This window comes from Conger conger, chromosome 1 (genome assembly GCF_963514075.1).
Source record: "Conger conger chromosome 1, fConCon1.1, whole genome shotgun sequence".
Taxonomy (NCBI): Eukaryota; Metazoa; Chordata; class Actinopteri; order Anguilliformes; family Congridae; genus Conger; species Conger conger.
In genome coordinates, this window is record NC_083760.1 from 96,447,373 (window position 1) to 96,454,872 (window position 7,500).

The 7,500-nt window shown below is 52.8% G+C and overlaps 1 pseudogene; it reads right to left on the minus strand.

The window, feature by feature from the left end:
* LOC133134669 (adhesion G protein-coupled receptor B2-like) overlaps positions 1 to 7,500 on the minus strand; it is a 120,289-nt pseudogene that overhangs the window by 49,938 nt on the left and 62,851 nt on the right.

The window sequence follows — 7,500 nt, forward strand, 5'->3', positions numbered from 1 at the left end:
AGATAGAGGGAGAGATAGAGGGAGAGAGAGAGGGAGCAGGAGAGGGAGATAGAGCGAGGGAGAGAGAGATAGAGGGAGAGATAGAGGGAGAGAGAGAGGGAGCGGGAGAGCGGGAGAGGGAGATAGAGGGAGAGAGGGAGATAGAGGGAGAGATAGAGGGAGAGAGAGAGGGAGCAGGAGAGGGAGATAGAGCGAGGGAGAGAGAGATAGAGGGGGAGAGAGAGGGAGCGGGAGAGAGGGAGAGGGAGATAGAGGGAGAGAGGGAGATAGAGGGAGAGATAGAGATAGAGAGAGAGGGAGCGGGAGAGCGGGAGAGGGAGATAGAGGGAGAGATAGAGGGAGAGAGAGAGGGAGCAGGAGAGGGAGATAGAGAGAGGGAGAGAGAGATAGAGGGGGAGAGAGAGGGAGCAGGAGAGAGGGAGAGAGAGATAGAGGGAGAGAGAGAGGGAGAGAGAGAGGGAGCAGGAGAGGGAGATAGAGCGAGGGAGAGAGAGATAGAGGGGGAGAGAGAGGGAGCGGGAGAGGGAGCGGGAGAGAGAGGGAGAGCAGTACCTGGGCACACAGCGATGTTGCACAGCTTGGTCTGCAGCTCTGGGCCTCCACAGGTCTTCCCGCCGTGCTGGGGGGCCATGCAGCTGCGGGAGCGCGTGCGGGAGCCCCGCCCACAGGTGACCGAGCAGAGGCTCCACGGAGACCACTCCTCCCATAGGCCATGCACTGCAACACATCACACACAGCAGCCAATCAGGGGAGAGCACTGCACTGACATCACACACAGCAGCCAATCAGGGGAGAGCACTGCAACCACATCACACACATCAGCCAATCAGGGGAGAGCACTGCAACCACATCACACACAGCAGCCAATCAGGGGAGAGCACTGCAACAACATCACACACAGCAGCCAATCAGGGGAGAGCACTGCAACGACATCACACACAGCAGCCAATCAGGGGAGGGCAACAATATTACACATAGCAGCCAATCAGTGGAGGACATGATGTCATAACACAGGCAGCCAATCTTTTCCTACTTCGTACAGTTGTATATACTGCTGTAAATACCTTTATTGTTGTTATTGTTGGTGATTGTTGTTATTGTTGGTGTTCTCGTGAGTCATTTCCTTAAGTTATTCAACTGGTTACTTTTAATTTCTTTGCTGGCTAATGGCAGCTATGACCAGCCTGGGAACCCTTCTCACGGAACCACTAACCCTGACGTATATGACATGGGCAGCGCGTTAGCGTTTAGTGCTGAAAGTAAGGTGACTCCCTGCCATTATATCTCCCTGTAAACCTCCAGACTCCTTCGTTAGGAAGCAAAACGTGTGTGTGTATGTCTGGCTGCTCCACTCAGATAAAAATTAAACACACTGTTTCGGCCATGTGGACCCAATTAGCCCTGCCCTCCCAGTCTCACCCCGAGGGGATTCATACTCTTACAGGAATAAGGGAGCGAGAAAGGAGTGAGAGAGTGAAGGAGTGAGTGAAGGAGAGAGTGAAGGAGTGAGAGAGTGAAGGAGTGAGTGAAGGAGTGAGAGAGTGAAGGAGTGAGTGAGGGAAGGAGTGAGTGAAGGAGTGAGAGAGTGAAGGAGTGAGAGAGTGAAGGAGTGAGTGAGTGAAGGAGTGAGTGAGTGAAGGAGTGAGAGAGTGAAGGAGTGAGAGAGTGAAGGAGTGAGAGAGGGAAGGAGTGAGTGAAGGAGTGAGTGAGTGAAGGAGTGAGTGAAGGAGTGAGAGAGTGAAGGAGTGAGTGAAGGAGTGAGAGAGTGAAGGAGTGAGTGAAGGAGTGAGAGTGAAGGAGTAAGTGAAGGAGTGAGTGAAGGAATGAGAGAGTGAAGGAGTGAGATACAGAATAAACAAGAGAGAGGGAAAGGTCATTCCCACACTTTTTGCATTGTTGTCGTTAGCACGTTAGCACAATGCTGTTTGTATTTCATGTTGTTTGGATTCATGTTCCTGTTTGTGGTTCTGTGTGTATGCCTTGACAATATCCACAATATCCACACGGTGGGGGAAATCAGGAGGTAGGACTAAGGTAAAGTTTGAAAAGGTGTGTTTTTAGTCTGCGTCGAAATAGGGGGAGGGATTCATTCCACCACTGAGGAACCAGAACGGAAAACAGGCATGAACGTGCAGCTCGACCACCAGGTGCTCATATTGAGGGAACCATAAGGTGACCAGAGCTGGCAGACCGGAGTTGTCTAGCTGGGGAGTAGGCAGTGATTAAGGATTGTATGTAAGGAGGGGCAGTCCCCTTCGGAGGCTGAAATGCCAACACTAGGGCCTTGAATCGGATGCGTGCGGCAATAGGAAGCCAGTGGAGGCCAGTGAGGAGCGGGGTGACATGAGCCAACCTGGTCTGACTGGCGATCAGGTGGGCTGCAGCATTCTGGATCAGCTGGAGGGGCTTGATGGTACAAGCTGGGAGACCGGCTAGGAGGGAGTTGCAGTAATCCAGGCAGGAAATGACGAGCGCCTGGACTAGGAGCTGGGTGGCTTTCTCCGTCAGGAGATGACGGATGCGGCGTATATTGTAAAGAAAGAACCTGCAGGTTCTGGCAGTGGAGGATACTTGTGGAGCCAGGGTGAGGCAGTTATCAAGAGTTACCCCAAGATTCTTTGCCGTATGGGAGGAGGAAACTACAAAGTCCTCAACAGTCAGTGAGAGGTCGATTGTCAGAGAGGACTTAACAGGGATAGGGTAGAGAAGCTCAGTCTTGGCCAGGTTAAGCTTCGGGTGGTGGGAAGTCATCCACGCAGAGATATCAGCCAGGCAGGCAGAGATCTGTGTGGTGACCTGGGTATTGGGGGGGAAGGAAAGAAAGAGTTGGGTGTCATCGTCGTAGGAATGGTAAGAAAAGCCATGGGAAGAGATAACAGCCAAGAGCCATGGTGTATAGCGAGAAGAGGAGAGGACCAAGAACTGAGCCCTGCGGGACTCCAGTTTGTAGGGGGTGAGGGTCAGAGACTGAGCCCCTCCAAGTCACCTGGTAGGAGCGACCAGAGAGGTAGGAGGAAAACCAAGCTAGTGCAGATCCTGTGACACCCATCCCAGACAGCGATGAGAGCAGAATTGAGAATGGCATCAACCTTCTTTTCAAAGAAGGAGACAAAGTCATCAGGTGTGAGTGATGAGGGAGGTGGGGGGGGGAGGCGGGGCCAGAAGAGAGGAGAAGGTTGAAAACAGTTTTCGGGGATTAGAGGCAGCTGCATCAATTTTAGAGTGATAGAAGGAAGATTTTGCTAGAGAAACAGAAGAATAGAAAGATGATAGGAGGGCATGGAAGGAAGCTATATCACTGGGGAGACAGGACCTTTTCCTCTCCGCTGCCTGCAGTTCGGACAGCTCATAGAGCATCAGAAAGCCAAGGACTGGGGGGGAGGGGGGGGCTAACTTGGTGGTGAGGGGACACACTGAGGGTATCACCCATGACTCATACAGAACATCACCACCTCCACTTACACACCTCACTGATTCACCTGCCCTGAGACTCTTACCTGGGCAGGGGAGGGTGTTGTTGCAGGTGAGACTCTTACCTGGGCAGGTGAGGGTGTTGTTGCAGGTGAGACTCTTACCTGGGCAGGGGGGTGTGTGATACAGGTGAGACTCTTACCTGGGCAGGGGAGGGTGTTGTTGCAGGTGAGACTCTTACCTGGGCAGGTGAGGGTGTTGTCGCAGGTGAGACTCTTACCTGGGCAGGGGGGTGTGTGGTACAGGTGAGACTCTTACCTGGGCAGGTGAGGGTGTTGTTGCAGGTGAGACTCTTACCTGGGCAGGGGGGTGTGTGATACAGGTGAGACTCTTACCTGGGCAGGGGAGGGTGTTGTTGCAGGTGAGACTCTTACCTGGGCAGGGGGGTGTGTGGTACAGGTGAGACTCTTACCTGGGCAGGGGGGTGTGTGGTACAGGTGAGACTCTTACCTGGGCAGGGGGGTGTGTGGTACAGGTGAGACTCTTACCTGGGCAGGGGAGGGTGTTGTTGCAGGTGAGACTCTTACCTGGGCAGGGGGGTGTGTGGTACAGGTGAGACTCTTACCTGGGCAGGGGAGGGTGTTGTTGCAGGTGAGACTCTTACCTGGGCAGGTGAGGGTGTTGTTGCAGGTGCGGGACTCTCGCAGAGGGCCGCTGCAGAGTGTGCCGTAGGGGGAGGAGACACAGGAGCGGGTGCGCACCTGACTGCCCTGCCCACAGGTGAGAGAGCACACACTCCACTGAGACCACTCCTCTGCTGCAGGGTCACCTGAGAGAAAGAGAGAGAGAGAGAGAGAGAGATAGAGAGAGAGAGAGGGAGAGAGAGAGAGACAGGGAGAGGGAGAGAGAGAGAGAGCGAGAGAGAGAGAGAGGGGGGAGAGAGAGAAAGAGAGAGAGAGGGGGAGAGAGAGAGAGAGAGAGGGACAGAGAGAGGGCGATTGGATTGGAGAGAAGAAAGACAGGCGGGAGAAAGAAGAGGGGAGTTATAACAGAAGGGATGGAGAAGGTATACTCAGAGGAGTTAAACTGAAACTCTACAGATCTGATAGCAGCCGAAAGAGTCACTGAATGATTCTGCCAAGGGAATACAGGCAGAAGAAGTATTAACCTAAAAACATATCTCTCTCTCCCTCTCTCCCCCACCCCTCCATCTCTCTCTCTCTCTGCTTCACTCCTCCCCCACTCTCTGCATTAAACCCACACCTGAGGTTTTACCGCAACCTGCATACTCTCTCTCTCTCCTGCCCCCTGGTGGTCACTGCGGTCCATGGCCATCTTCCACCAGCCTCCCCTATGGGGAAGGTAGCAGAGGCAGTGTGGAGCTGGACTTTAGAGCCCTGATAAATAAGGATAATTACAGCCAGCAGGGCCCTTTGTTGCTGCTGTTAAAACATTTTAAGATTCAGTATTCATCACCAGGCTGGTGAACATGATATAAAAATGTTTTATTTTGCTGTGCGTGAGAGGGCTCTGCACCGAGCTCAGGATGTAAATCTCACAGCTCAGCGCTGCTCTATGCTGCACGGAACCTGAAGGGAGGCAGAGAACTGTTCTTCAAAATCAATTAATGTGATTGGCTATTGGATGAGAGTCTCACCTGTCTGGGCCTGGTACAGTCCCGGCAGGTCCACGGACCGGGGTCGCTGAGTCTTCACTCTCTGACCGTCCTCTTCCTCTTCAGAGTCTGTCAGGGGAGAATGACACGCTTCAGCCCTTCCCTGAGCCACTCCTGCTGGGTCTTTCTGCCTCTTCAGAACACACAGAGGAGAGTGTGTTCCGTACCAGCACAGCCAAACCAGCACAGCCTGGGAACCAGCACAGCCTGAACACAGCCAAACCAGCACAGCCTGGAAACCAGCACCGCCTGAACATAGCCACACCAGCACAGCCTGAACACAGCCAAACCAGCACAGCCTGGGAACCAGCACAGCCTGAACACAGCCAAACCAGCACAGCCTGGGAACCAGCACAGCCTGAACATAGCCAAACCAGCACAGCCTGGGAACCAGCACAGCCTGAACACAGCCAAACCAGCACAGCCTGGGAACCAGCACAGCCTGAACACAGCCAAACCAGCACAGCCTGGGAACCAGCACCGCCTGAACATAGCCAAACCAGCACAGCCTGGGAACCAGCACAGCCTGAACACAGCCAAACCAGCACAGCCTGGGAACCAGCACAGCCTGAACACAGCCAAACCAGCACAGCCTGGGAACCAGCACAGCCTGAACACAGCCAAACCAGCACAGCCTGGGAACCAGCACAGCCTGAACACAGCCAAACCAGCACAGCCTGAACACAGCCACACCAGCACAGCCTGAACACAGCCACACCAGCACAGCCTGAACACAATCAAACCAGCACAGCCTGAACACAGCCACACCAGCACAGCCTGAACACAGCCAAACCAGCACAGCCTGAACACAGCCAAACCAGCACAGCCTGAACACAGCCACACCAGCACAGCCTGAACACAGCCAAACCAGCACAGCCTGAACACAGCCACACCAGCACAGCCTGAACACAGCCACACCAGGGGGTTACAGTGGGGTCCGAAAGTCTGAGACCACCAGTGAAAATGCTTCTATTAGAATAGAATTATTATTATTATTATTATTATTATTATTATTATTATTATTATTACAATAATGCATAACGCACAATGGCAACGTGCACTCCAGCTGGCATGGACTCTACAAATCTGTATAAAAACCTGAGGAACGTTATTCCAGCAGTATTTGACAATGTTCCAAAGACCAGCTTGTGATGTTACCAAATGCTTGGCTTTTGTCCGTCTTCAAGTGTACCCATAAATATTCAAAGGGGTTGAGGTCAGGTGACTGTCAGTGGGGTTGAGGTCATGTGACTGTCAGTGGGGTTGAGGTCAGGTGATTGTCAGTGGGGTTGAGGTCAGGTGACGGTCAGTGGGGTTGAGGTCAGGTGACTGTCAGTGGGGTTGAGGTCAGGTGATTGTCGGTGTTTGAGGTCAGGTGATTGTCAGTGGGGTTGAGGTCATGTGACTGTCAGTGGGGTTGAGGTCAGGTGACTGTCAGTGGGGTTGAGGTCAGGTGATTGTCGGTGTTTGAGGTCAGGTGATTGTCAGTGGGGTTGAGGTCAGGTGATTGTCAGTGGGGTTGAGGTCAGGTGATTGTCAGTGGGGTTGAGGTCAGGTGACTGTCAGTGGGGTTGAGGTCAGGTGACTGTCAGTGGGGTTGAGGTCAGGTGATTGTCAGTGGGGTTGAGGTCAGGTGACTGTCAGTGGGGTTGAGGTCAGGTGACTGTCAGTGGGGTTGAGGTCAGGTGACTGTCAGTGGGGTTGAGGTCAGGTGATTGTCAGTGGGGTTGAGGTCAGGTGATTGTCAGTGGGGTTGAGGTCAGGTGACTGTCAGTGGGGTTGAGGTCAGGTGATTGTCAGTGGGGTTGAGGTCAGGTGATTGTCAGTGGGGTTGAGGTCAGGTGACTGTCAGTGGGGTTGAGGTCAGGTGATTGTGGATTGTGCAGCACTTCTCTGATCTTCAAATTGTTCTTGTGAATGCTTTGAAGGAACTTTAATTTCTAAAATCCTCAAACTTTTGAACCCCACTGTATGTAGCTAACTCTGGCCCCACACTTGTGTTGTGCATGGTCCCTGTTAAATAAATAAACTACTACTAACCCTAACCTAACCCTAACCTTAACTACTAATAATAACATTTCAGAGTTAGCCAGGAAGGCAGATTTTCACCTGTAGTCCCTGGGCTACATGTTTTGGCTGTGAGAGGAATCCAGTGAAAAGCTACACAAACATGGGGAGAACACAAGAAGAACCTCGGGAGAACATGCAAACTCCACACAGAGAGGGTCCAGGTCGGACTCAAACTAAAAACGTCCTTGTGAGGCTTCTTGGCTAAAAGCATCTTGGCACTAGCATCTGCTAAATGACTAAACTGTAAACTCTAAATGCAGTGCCACCTGCAGGCCAGCAGGCGGTGCTGTTCCCAGAGGAGCAGCAGCCAGTTTAAAGCACAGGTGGCCTGAGGTCATGGAGCT